The sequence below is a fragment of the Musa acuminata genome, chromosome BXJ2-1 (genome assembly GCF_036884655.1).
Source record: "Musa acuminata AAA Group cultivar baxijiao chromosome BXJ2-1, Cavendish_Baxijiao_AAA, whole genome shotgun sequence".
Taxonomy (NCBI): domain Eukaryota; kingdom Viridiplantae; phylum Streptophyta; class Magnoliopsida; order Zingiberales; family Musaceae; genus Musa; species Musa acuminata.
Genome location: NC_088338.1, coordinates 15,413,231 through 15,425,285, shown reverse-complemented (window position 1 = coordinate 15,425,285; position 12,055 = coordinate 15,413,231).

Genomic DNA, 12,055 nt, shown 5'->3' with positions numbered 1-12,055 from the left:
TGATCGATTTCATGTTAGCATGCCTTTTCATTTATGTCAAATGAAAACATGCATCAATTTTTAATGCCACTGTTATTATCATGAAACTCGATAATCCATAATTATCAAGAATCATCATACATAATTTCAAAAATATATACTCATAACTTTAAATTAAACATGATTTAATATACTCAAAATCGAGAAATAACAATGGACATCAACATGGCACATTATTACTTCTTAACCATGATTTCATAAGGTATTTTTAATCAAAATCATTTTGTTTATCATAAACATGTAATTTTCATGATTATTTTCAAAATTACTAGAATGATAAGCATGATTCCTAATTTTTTATATTTTCATTATAAAATTATTAAACATGTAATTTTCAATTAAATAAAAAAGAAAAATATATTATGAAAAGCATTATGTAATTTCAAAGTAAATTAAAGGTATTTTGATTACCTCAGCGTCGAAAGGCGTAAAGGCGTAGTTTGCCACCTCACCTTTGTTGATTTTCTCCTTATCTTCGGAGGAACTCGATTCATCCCAATTTTTGTTCTTCTTCTTGCGTTCAAAGCAAGTAGTTCCGTTCTTTTTACTTTTTAATTTTTGTTTCATTTGTAGTTTAAGTTCACCATCACTTGAGCTTATGCTCGAGTGGTCTTCAAATGTTCTATGTCCCAAATCCTTCTTGTTCTTTGGAAGGTGGTTCTCAAGTTCTTCACGTGCATTGCACGTCATTTCATATGTGATCAATGAACCAATTAGTTCTTCAAGTGGAAAAATATTTAAATCTTTTGTTTCTTGTAAAGCCATTACTTTTGAATCCCACTTCTTAGAAAGAGAACGCAAAATCTTGTTCACAAGTTCATAATTCGAAAAACATTTGCCAAGAGCTCTTAAACTATTGACGACATCCGTAAAACGGGTGTACATGTCACCAATGGTTTCGCTTGGCTTCATTTGAAAAAGCTCGAAATCATGCAGTAAAATATTAACTTTCGAGTCTTTGACTCTACTAGTTCCCTCGTGCGTGATTTCAAGAGTGCGCCAAATATCGAAAGCCGTTTCGCACAAAGAAACCCGATTGAACTCATTTTTGTCCAAAGCGTAAAATAAGGCATTCATAGCCTTTGCGTTTAAAGAAAAATTCTTCTTCTCTAAATCCGACCATTCGTTCATCGGTTTAGAGTAAAGATGAAAGCCGTTTTCAACGATATTCCATAAATCCAAATTCATAGAAATCAAGAAAACTCTCATTCGAGTTTTCCAATAAGTGTAGTCCAATCCGTTAAATAACGGTGGACGAAAAATCGAAAAGCCCTCTTGAAAGCCATAAAGAGCCATTTCTCTCGGGTGTAAATCTGAAATGAGAAAAACCGGGCTCTGATACCAATTGTTAGGATCGAGAGCACTAAGAGGGGGGGGTGAATTAGTGCAGCGGAAAACTTTTTACGATTAAAATCGAAAGCTACGTTCGAACGATAAAAACAACTTCTGTATAAAAGTTGATACTAAGCAAGGTTAAAGTCAATCTATGCAGGTAGTTTACAGCTATGATGAAAACCAGAATATCGGCGCAAACTGAAATCCGACGTTCGTACGAAGAAACTGATTTACGTCTAAATGCTGATTCGTAAATCACTTGATTAGATAAGACGCAGTTTAAGCAGGAGTATAAAGGCAGTGTGCAGTTATGGTAAAGCTTAAAACGTAAACGCAAACTGCAATAAGATGATCATACGAAAAAGCAGATTTACGTCTAAATGTAGATTTACGTCTGAACCTTGAAACTCGTTCGTAAAATCGCAGAGGGCAGTAAGCTATTGAGAAGTTTGCAGTGAAGGTAAAATGCTCAAAGGAAATGCAAACCAAGATTTAGAGTGGTTCAGTCAATCTTGACCTACTCCACTTTTGGCTTCCTCCACCGACGAGGTCACTGACGTCAACTAGAGGCCTTCCTTTAATAGGCGAAGGCCAACCACCCTCTTACAGATTCACTCCTTTTGACGGGCTTAGGAGACAACCCTTACAGAAGTTTTCTCTCCTCTCTTTACAACTCAAACTTTGAAGAACAGAAAGAGGAGAACTAGCAGTTTTGAGCTCTAAGAACCACAGAAAGACAGCAAGATTTTGAGTGTGTGTTCTGTGCTTTCAGTGCTGAATGGGTGGGGTATTTATAGGCCCCAACCCAGTTCAAATTTGGAGCTCAATTCTGTCAATTCCCGGAATTCCGGGATCAGGCGGTTGCACCTCCTGACTGGGGCGGTTGCACCGCCTTGCAGAGCTCGAAGACTGAGCCTCTGGGCGGTGCCACCTCTGTCAGGGGCGGTTGCACCTCTCTGCCAGAGCTCGAAGACCGAGCTCAGGCGGTTGCACTGCCTGACTGGGGAGGTTGCACCACCTGGCAGAGCTCGAAACTTGAGCTATAGCGGTGCTACCTCTTGGCAGAAGAGGTTGCACCGCCCAATCTCGTTCGAAGACTGAGCCCGGGGCGGTGCCACCTCTTGGCTGGGGCGGTTGCACTGCCCAGTCTCGCTGGGAGACATAGCCTGGGCGGTGCTACCTCCTGGCTTGGGCGGTTGCACCTCCCGCAGCAATCAGGGTCCGAATGGGTTAATCCATTCGGCCCAATTTGATTCTTTCAGGGGCCCAATTGCCCCAAGATTAAGCTAATGGGATCACCTCCCATTTCTAACTTAATCAATGTGCTAACTACGATTATTTCCTAAGACATATTCTGCAGCTTGCTCCGGTGCGTCAATCGCTTCTTCCGGCGAGTTTCCGGCGAACTTCCGTCGATCATCCGACGAACCCACGGTGATCCTCCTGCGGACTTCCGGCAAACTCCTGGACTTGCGACGATCCACTTGGCAAGTTCCGACGAGCTCCTTTGGCAAGCTTCTACACTTCTCGGATTTGTTCCCGCAGAACCTCCGACGACTGTCCGAACTTCCGTCGAGCTCTCGAACTCCCAACGTGATCATTGTCATGACTCCGGCGCAACTCCTGCTGCATGTCTTACTTCCATCGTAGTTAATCCTGCACACTCAAAACAAAAACTTCGATCGAGACAATTAATCCTAAGCAATTAACCAAGTTGCCCGGCATGTCATTGGTCCCTCGATGCTTCGTCCGATTCTTCGGCGCATCGTCCTTTCCTGCAGCCTATTGCCCAATCGGCCAGTTGACTCCGCAACTCCGATATCCTTGGCACAATACCCGCTCTTCTTGGCTCGATGCCCGAGTCCACGGCCCGAAGCCTTCCGTCAATACGTCGACCGATCCACCGGCCCGACGTCCAATCTTCTGACATGTTCCTCCGGCACAACATGATTTTCCTGCTTTAATTGTCTCATCCTGATCGAGGCATCCTACGTCACTCAAAACGCAGATTAAATCATAAACATATATCAAGTAGTTTCATCATCAAAATACGAGATTCAACAGGATCAAGATATCCATTTATAAAATTCATCTTTCATGAGAAGACTAAGAAGCATCGTATCAAAAAAAAAATTCATAAGTCAAATCTATTTCTCATTAAAAAATAATTCACAAAAGATAAACCCGTGAGAAATGTATTTGTCAATAAAATTCATGAAGTGATTAAGTGTATCAAAAATCATTAAGTGATGCAGCAAGGGTATGAAGTAAATTTGATACCAAGGAAGATAAAAATAAAATAAGTTCATGAAATCTCCATTTATGAAATACAAAAAGATAGTCCAGAAAAGATATACATCAAATTCATACTTTTGGACAAATTAACATTCCTAACTCTCTTCTAATAAAATCATATTGTTCTTCACTAAAGGTTTTATAAAGATATCGCCTAATTGATGTTTCGTATCAATAAACTCTAATATTATATCATGATTATTAATATGATCTCATATAAAGTGATGCCTAATATTAATATATTTAGTTCTAGAGTGTTGAATGTGATTTTTTGTAAACATATTGCACTTGTGTTATCACATTTTATGAGAATATTTTTAAGATGAATCTTATAATCCTCTAAAGTTTTTTCATCCACACAACTTGTGTACAATATGCACTAGCTGCAATGTACTTAGCTTCGGTTGTAGATAGTGTAACCGAGTTTTATTTCTTACAAGACCAAAAAACAAGTGCATGTCCTAAAAATTGACATGTTCCGGATATGCTTTTTCTATCTAATCTACATCCAGCAAAATCCACATCAGCATATGCAATTAGTTCAAAGTTCTCAAATTTTGGATACCATAATCCTAGATTAGTGGTACATTTAAGATATCTAAGAATTCTCTTAACTGCTTTAAGATGAGATATCTTAGGATTAGATTGAAACCTAGTACAAAGACCTACACTAAACATGATATCCGGTGTTGTGAGGTATAGTAAACTTTCTATCATACCCCTATAAGCTTTTTGATCAAAGCTTTCTTCACTTTCATCAATGTCTAACTTAGTGGAGATACTCATGGGAGTATTGATAGCCTTTGAGCTATCCATATTAAATCTTTTTAGCAAATCTAAAGCATATTTTGTTTGACTAAGAAAAATGCTACTATTTAGTTATTTGATTTGTAAGTCTAAAAAGAAAGTTAATTCCCCAATCAAACTCATTTCAAATTCAAGACTCATACTTTTAGCAAATGATTCACAAAAAGATTCATTCGTGGAACCGAAAATAATATCATCAACATAAATTTGAATAATAAAAAAATATTTTTAAAATTTTGGATAAACAATGTAGTATCGACCTTACCTTTAGAGAAATTATTATGAATTAGAAATAAGTTAAGTCTCTCAAACAAAGCCCTTGGGACTTGTTTCAATCTATAGAGAGCTTTAGTCAATTTAAACATATGATTAGGGAAATCATCATTCTTAAATCCAGGAGATTGTTCAACATAAATTTCTTCGGAAATAAAGTAATTAAAAAAAGTACTTTTAACATTCATTTGAAATAATTTAAAATTATTACTAGTAGCATAAGCAAGGAGCATACTTATGGCTTCTAATCGAGTCACAAGAGCGAAGGTTTCTTCATAATCGATACCTTCTTCTTGGTTGAAACCATTGGCCACTAATCTAGCCTTATTTCTAACCACGATACCAGATTCATCTTACTTGTTTCTGAATACCCATTTAGTACCAATAACTAAATGGTCATTTGGCCTTGAAACAAGCTTCCACACCTTATTTCTCTCAAATTGATTCAATTCTTCTTGCATTGCGATGACCCATGAATCATCTTTCATGGCCTCATCAATGCATTTAGGTTCAATTTGGGATAAAAAAGCGGTGTTGGCACAAAAAATTTTAAGAGAAGAACGAGTTTAAACCCCTTTCGATGTGTTTCATATAATTAGCTCACTATGATGAGCATCTACATACTTCCATTCCTTCGGTAAAGAAGGTTCGGAAGAAGATGCATCAGAGTTGCTAGATGGAGAAGAGGAATCATTTAAATTCAAAGTATCAAAACTAAGATCATCATCAAAATCATTTTTCTTAATTTCAAAAATTTCATTAAAAATAATATGAATAGATTCTTCTATAATTAAAGTTCTTTTGTTAAAGATACGAAATGCTTTAGAAACAAAAGAATAGCCAAGAAAAATTCCTTCATCAGATATTGTATTAAATTTACCTAAGACATCTTTTTCATTCAAAATAAAACATTTACATCCGAAAACTTTAAAGTATGAAACATTGGGTTTTTTGTTGTTCCACAACTCATAAGGAGTCTTGGAAAGTAGTGGTCTTACTAGAACCCTATTCATAACATGACATGTCGTATTTATGGCTTCGACCCAAAAATATTTGGGTAGGCTATGTTCGTTTAACATGGTTCTAGCCATTTCTTTTAAGTTTCTATTCTTTCTTTCTACTACTCCATTTTGTTGAAAATTTCTTGGAGTAGAGAAGTTGTGATTGTATCCATTGAATTCACAAAATTCTTGGAAATCATGGTTTTGAAGTTCACCACCATGATCACTTCAAATTGACGAAATCATAAAACTTTTTAAATTTTGAACAAGTTTACAAATCTTGGAGAAATACCTAAAGCATTCACTTTTGTGTGTCAAAAAAAAGTCCATGTGTATCTACTATAATCATCCACGATGACAAATGCATATTTGCTACCTCCTGGGCTTGATATAGAAATTGGTCCGAACAAGTCCATATAGATCAATTGCAAAGGTCTAGAGGTGCTTACTTGGTTCTTAGGTTTGAAACTATCTTTTATTTGTTTTCCTAGTTGACATGCATCACACACATTATCTTTGACGAACTTGATATGAGGAATTCCTCTTACAAGTTCCTTAGATGAAATTTGAGAGATTAGTTTCATATTAGCATGACCTAATCTCCTATGCCAAAGCCAAGCATCATCATTTAAAACCAAAAAACATATTTCATTATAAATATCATTAGTATCGATAGTGTATATATTATTTTATTTTAGAGCAATCATAGATATGTTTTTGTGTAGTTTTTCTATAATACAAGCATTAGATTCAAATTTAACAATATATCCTTTATCACACAATTGGCTAATGTTCAAAAGGTTATGCTTTAAGCCATCAACTAACAATATATCTTTAATAAAAAAGTTGGATGTGTTACCTATAATTCCTTTACTAATGATTTTACCCTTGTTGTTATCTCCAAATGTGATATATCCTTCGTCTAGGCTAGTGAGCTTAGAGAATTGAGATGGATCTCCGGTCATATGCCTTGAGCATCCACTATCAAGGTATCATCTCTTGCTCCAAGCTTATGATAGTATACGTTTCTATAAAAAATGATGATTTTTAGGTACTCATTTGACCTTGGGTGCCTCAAAAATCGATCAACTTAACTTATCATTTTGCATGAAATTTTTTACGATTCCTTTGGAAACCCAAATCAATTTATGTGGACTACACTTCTTAAATGGACAATGATAAGCTACATATCTAAGTTTGCAACAAAAGTTGCATTTATTTTGAGGTCAAATATACAAGATAGGGCCTTTAACAAAGGTGGTTGGATTTTGGTGAGAGCTACTCACAAATCCGATTCCACTTCTTTTATGAACGTGACCCTTATTGGCAAGGATTATATTCAAGTACTTGCTATCAACCTCAAATTTTTCCAAGGTTTCTTTAAGTAGCAAGTTTTCCTTTCTAAGTGTTTTTACTTTATGGCATTTCGTACATGGAGCTAAAACTATCATTATGCTCAACTTGTAATCTATTGTAATCACTAAGAAGAGAATCATGCTCTTTTTTTAATCATTTATATTTTTACTAATTGATTTGCATTCATCAAAGAAATCATGAAAAGCATTTAATAGTTCATCAAATGATAAATTTGCATCAATTGAACTTGTTACCTTATCTCCAATGGCCATTAGTGTATAGTGAGCAACTTGCTCAGTGTTGGTTGACTCATCTTCTTTAGATGCACTTGAGTCGTCCCATGTTGCTTTGAGAGCCTTCTTCTTTGGTGTCTTCTTCTTAGCTTGGGGACATTCGCTCTTGTAGTGTCCTGGCTTCTTGCATTCGTAGCATATTACTTATCTTTTTTGGGTTCAAATTTATTTTTAATGTCATTTTTAAATTTATTCTTTCTTATGAATTTTTTAAATTTTCTTGTTAAAAGTGCCAAGTCTTCGTCGAGGTCCTCATCACTTGAGTTTTCTTTCAAGTGGTCTTCTTGGGTTCTTATTGTCATATCCTTCCTGTTCTTTGGAAAGGGTATCCTCAAGCTCTTCATGAGCTTTACAAGTTATCTCATAGGTTATCAGTGACCCAATTAGTTCTTCAAGAGAAAAATTATTTAAATCTTTGGCCTCTTGAATGGCCGTGACTTTAGGATCCCAACTCTTTGGAAGGGATCTTAAAACTTTATTAACGAGTTCAAAATCCGAGAAACCTTTACTAAGTCCTTTTAGACCATTAACGACATCCGTAAATTGGGTGTACATGTCTCCAATGGTCTCACTCGGTTTCATCTTAAATAACTCATAAGTGTGCACTAAAAGATTAATTTTCGACTCTTTCACTCTACTAGTACCTTCACGAGTCACTTCGAGTGTGTGTCAAATATCAAAAGTCGTTTCACAAATCGACACTCAATTAAACTCGTTTTTATCTAATGCATAAAACAAGGCATTCATAGTCTTAGCATTTAAAGTAAAAGTCTTCTTCTCCAACTCATTCCAATCGTTTATTAGAAAAAAAGACTTTTGAAAATCATTTTCGAGAACGTTCCAAAGCTCAAAATCTATTGAAATTAGGAAGATCCTCATTCTAATCTTCCAATATATGTAATTCGTCCTATTGAATATGGCAGACATGTAATTGAATGACCCTCTTGGTTGCCGGCAAATACCATCTCTCTTGGGTTTTAAACCAAACGAGAGTGAACCTTGCTCTGATACTAATTGTTAGGATCAAGAGCGGTACTAAGAGGGGGGGTGAATTAGTGCAGCAAAAAATTTTTACGATTTCAAAAGTCTATATTTCGATTAAAATTGATTCCGACGAAAATCATTTCATAAGGAGTTTAACTTGAAATCGTATGTAAGTGTAGAGAAGGTAGTAAGAATGTAATGTAGCTTGCAGTAATGAAACTTGCACAAATTGAAAAGTAAATCAGAATTTAGAGTGGTTTGGTCTTTGTGACCTACATCCACTTTTAGATTCCTCCTCCGTCGAGGTCACCGACGTCCACTAAAGGCCTTCCTTCAATAGGCGAAGACCAACCACCTCTTACAGCACTTTCTCCTTTTCACGGGTTTAGGAGAGAACCCTTACAAGTCTCACACCTTTCTTGAATTATCTCAAAACTTAGAAAGGGAGGAGGAGAACTCTAGCACTTGTTTACAACACTTTTACACCCCAACAACTCAAGATTATCTCAATGCTTTCATGTCATTTCATGCAGAAAATGGTGGGATTTTTATAGGCTCCAATGGCTTCAAAAATAAAGCCAAAAAGTATCTAATCCCGGATTTTTAGGGTCTTGGCAGTACCATCGTCATTACTGGGTGGTACCACCGCCTAACACCTGACACTAGGCGATATCACCACCTAGTCTAGACAGTACCATCTCTTGATAGAGCTCGGAGACCGAGCTCTAGCGGTACCACCACTGGCAACAATAACTATCAGCGATACCACCGCCCAATTTGGGCGGTACCACTGCTTAGACCACTTGGGAGACTGAGTCTTCATCGCCGGCCATGTTTTTAAGGGCTGATTGGGCTGTTTAATCCGACCCAAATCAGCCCTGTTAAAAGCCCAATTGGCTCCTAATTAAGTTAGTGGGATTACCTCCCAATCCTAACTTAATTTATGCTCTAACTACGATAATTAAGACATGATCACTGCTCTTCTTGTTCTGGTGTGTCAATTGTTCTTCTGGCAAGCTTCCGGCGTACATCCGACGAACTCTCGGCAATGCTCCGGCGGACTCTCGACAAGCTTCTGGACTTTACGACGATCTTCTTGGCAAGTTCCGATAAGCATCTTTGGCAAGCTCCTAGATTTCTCGGTTGGTTCCGGTAGAACTTTCGATGAACGTCCGGACTTCCGACGAACTCTTGAACTCCCAACGTGATCTCAATCTTGACTCCGACACAACACCTGCTTTATGTCTTACTGCTATCGTAGTTAATCCTACACACTTTTCTCAACATATAGATTAGATCAAACAAATTATAATTGACTTCATAATCAAAATCCGAGATTCAACAATATATTTAACCACAACAATCCAACACTAATAATAATATTTTTATACTAACTTTTAATCTAAATGTATATGGTTGGGTATATACTAATCTTCAAGCTTATACTCTTCTCGCAAATGTTACAAAAATTTTTTATATTGTTTCACTCACATAGTAATGATGTAATTTTAGGGATATTGATAATCTTGATTAATAAATAAAATTATTTTATTTTAAAAAATAATAAGTGACATCTTTTGAATGAATGACGTGGTGATAAAGGTTTTAAGTTGTCGTTGGAAAATTTGTCACCTTCTAACACTTGAGAGAGGAGAATAAGTGACATCTACTTTGTCATATAATTAACAATAGATATTATGAAATATACAATTAACATAAATGGAGAGAGAGAGAGAGAGAGAGAGAGAGAGGAGAGAGTAAAAGAAATTAGATCAAAGGAGATAACAGTGGTGTATGTTTTCTCGTAAAGAACCTACGATGAGAGTAATTTGTTTTTATAGTGTAAAATAAATATGCTCGTTGGTATAGTATACACATCTCATGTTGGAGTCTGCATGTGAGCCTCTTGTATGTTATTTAATATAATAAAAATTATTTATCGACTAGTCTCATAAGTAAAATAAAAATTAAAATTAATTCTAATTAGAAAAAGATTAGTCTTTAGGTCTGTCTTCTATTTTGTACTCCAAAGTGTTAGGATCAAGAGCACTAAGAGGGGGGGGGGGGGGGGGGGGTGAATTAGTGCAGCGGAAATCTTTCGACGATTAAAACTTTGAAAGCTGCGTTCGTTCGATAAAAACGATTTCGATGTAAAAGCCGATTCTAAGATTTCTTTAACTTAAGATTAAGCGAGATGACATTAAAGTAGATCTATGAAGGCAGTTTACAGTTTATGATGGAAATCAGAATGCAAGCGCAAACTGAAATGCGATGTTCGTACGATAAAACCAGTTTACGTCTAAATGTCGATTCTGAAGATACTGAACTTTGAGATATGTTTTATAAATGCGCAGAAGGCAGTTTGCAGTTATGATTGAAGTCTAAACGTAAAAGTAAACTGAAATATGATGCTCGTACGAAAAAGCCGATTTATGTCTAAACGCAGATTCGGAAAGCTCTGAACTTAGAAACTCGTTCGTTAAGAGCGCAGAGGGCAGTAAGCTATTAAGGAGGTTTGCAGTAAAGAAAAAATGCTCAAAGTAAATGCAAACCGAGATTTAGAGTGGTTCGGTCAATCTTGACATACTCCACTTTTGGCTTCCTCCACCGACGAGGTCACCGACGTCAACTAGAGGCCTTCTTTCAATAGGCGAAGGCCAACCACCCATTTACAGTTTCACTCCTTTTGACGGGCTTAGGAGACAACCCTTACAGAAATTTTCTCTCCTCTTTTTACAACTCAGAACTTGGAAGAACAGAGGGAGAAGAACTTTTGGCCTTTACAATAATTTTGAGCTCTAAGAATCACAGAAAGGATCAAGATTTCGGTGTATGTTCTTGCTCTTTCAGTGCTGAATGGGTGGGGTATTTATAGGCCCCAACCCAGTTCAAATTTGGAGCTCAAAACTGTCAATTCCCGAAATTTCGGGATCAGGCGGTTGCACCTCCTGACTGGAGCGGTTACACCGCCTAGCAGAGCTCGAAGACTGAGCCTCTGGGCGGTGCCACCTCTGTCAGGGGCGGTTGAACCTCCTGCCAGAGCTCGAAGACTGAGCTCAGGCGGTTGCACCTCCTGACTGAGGCGGTTGCACCGCCTGCCAGAGCTCGAAGACTGAGCTCAGGCGGTGCCACCTCTTGTCAAGGGTGGTTGCACCGCCCAGTCTCGCTCGGAGACTGAGCCCAGGCGGTGCTACCTCCTGGCTGGGGCGGTTGCACCACCCAGTCTCGCTCGGAGACTGCCTCCTGGGCGATGCTACCTCCTACCCTAGCGGTGCTACCTCCTAGCACTATTTCAGGTCCGAATGGGTTGATTCATTCGGCCCAATTTGGGTCTTTCAGGGGCTCGATTGCCCCAAGATTAAGTTAATGGGATCACCTCCCATTTCTAACTTAATCATTATGCTAACTACGATTATTTCCTAAGACATTTACTGCAACTTGCTCCGGTACGTCAATCGCTTCTTCCGGCGAGCTTCCGGTGAACTTCCGTCGATTATCCGATGAACCCTCGGTGATGCTCCTACAGACTTCCAGCAAACTCCTGGACTTGCGACGATCCACTTGGCGAGTTCCGACGAGCTTCTTTGGCAAGCTCCTGGACTTCTCGGATTTGTTCCCGCAGAACCTCCGACGACCGTCCGAACTTCCGTAGAACTCTCGAACTCCCAACGT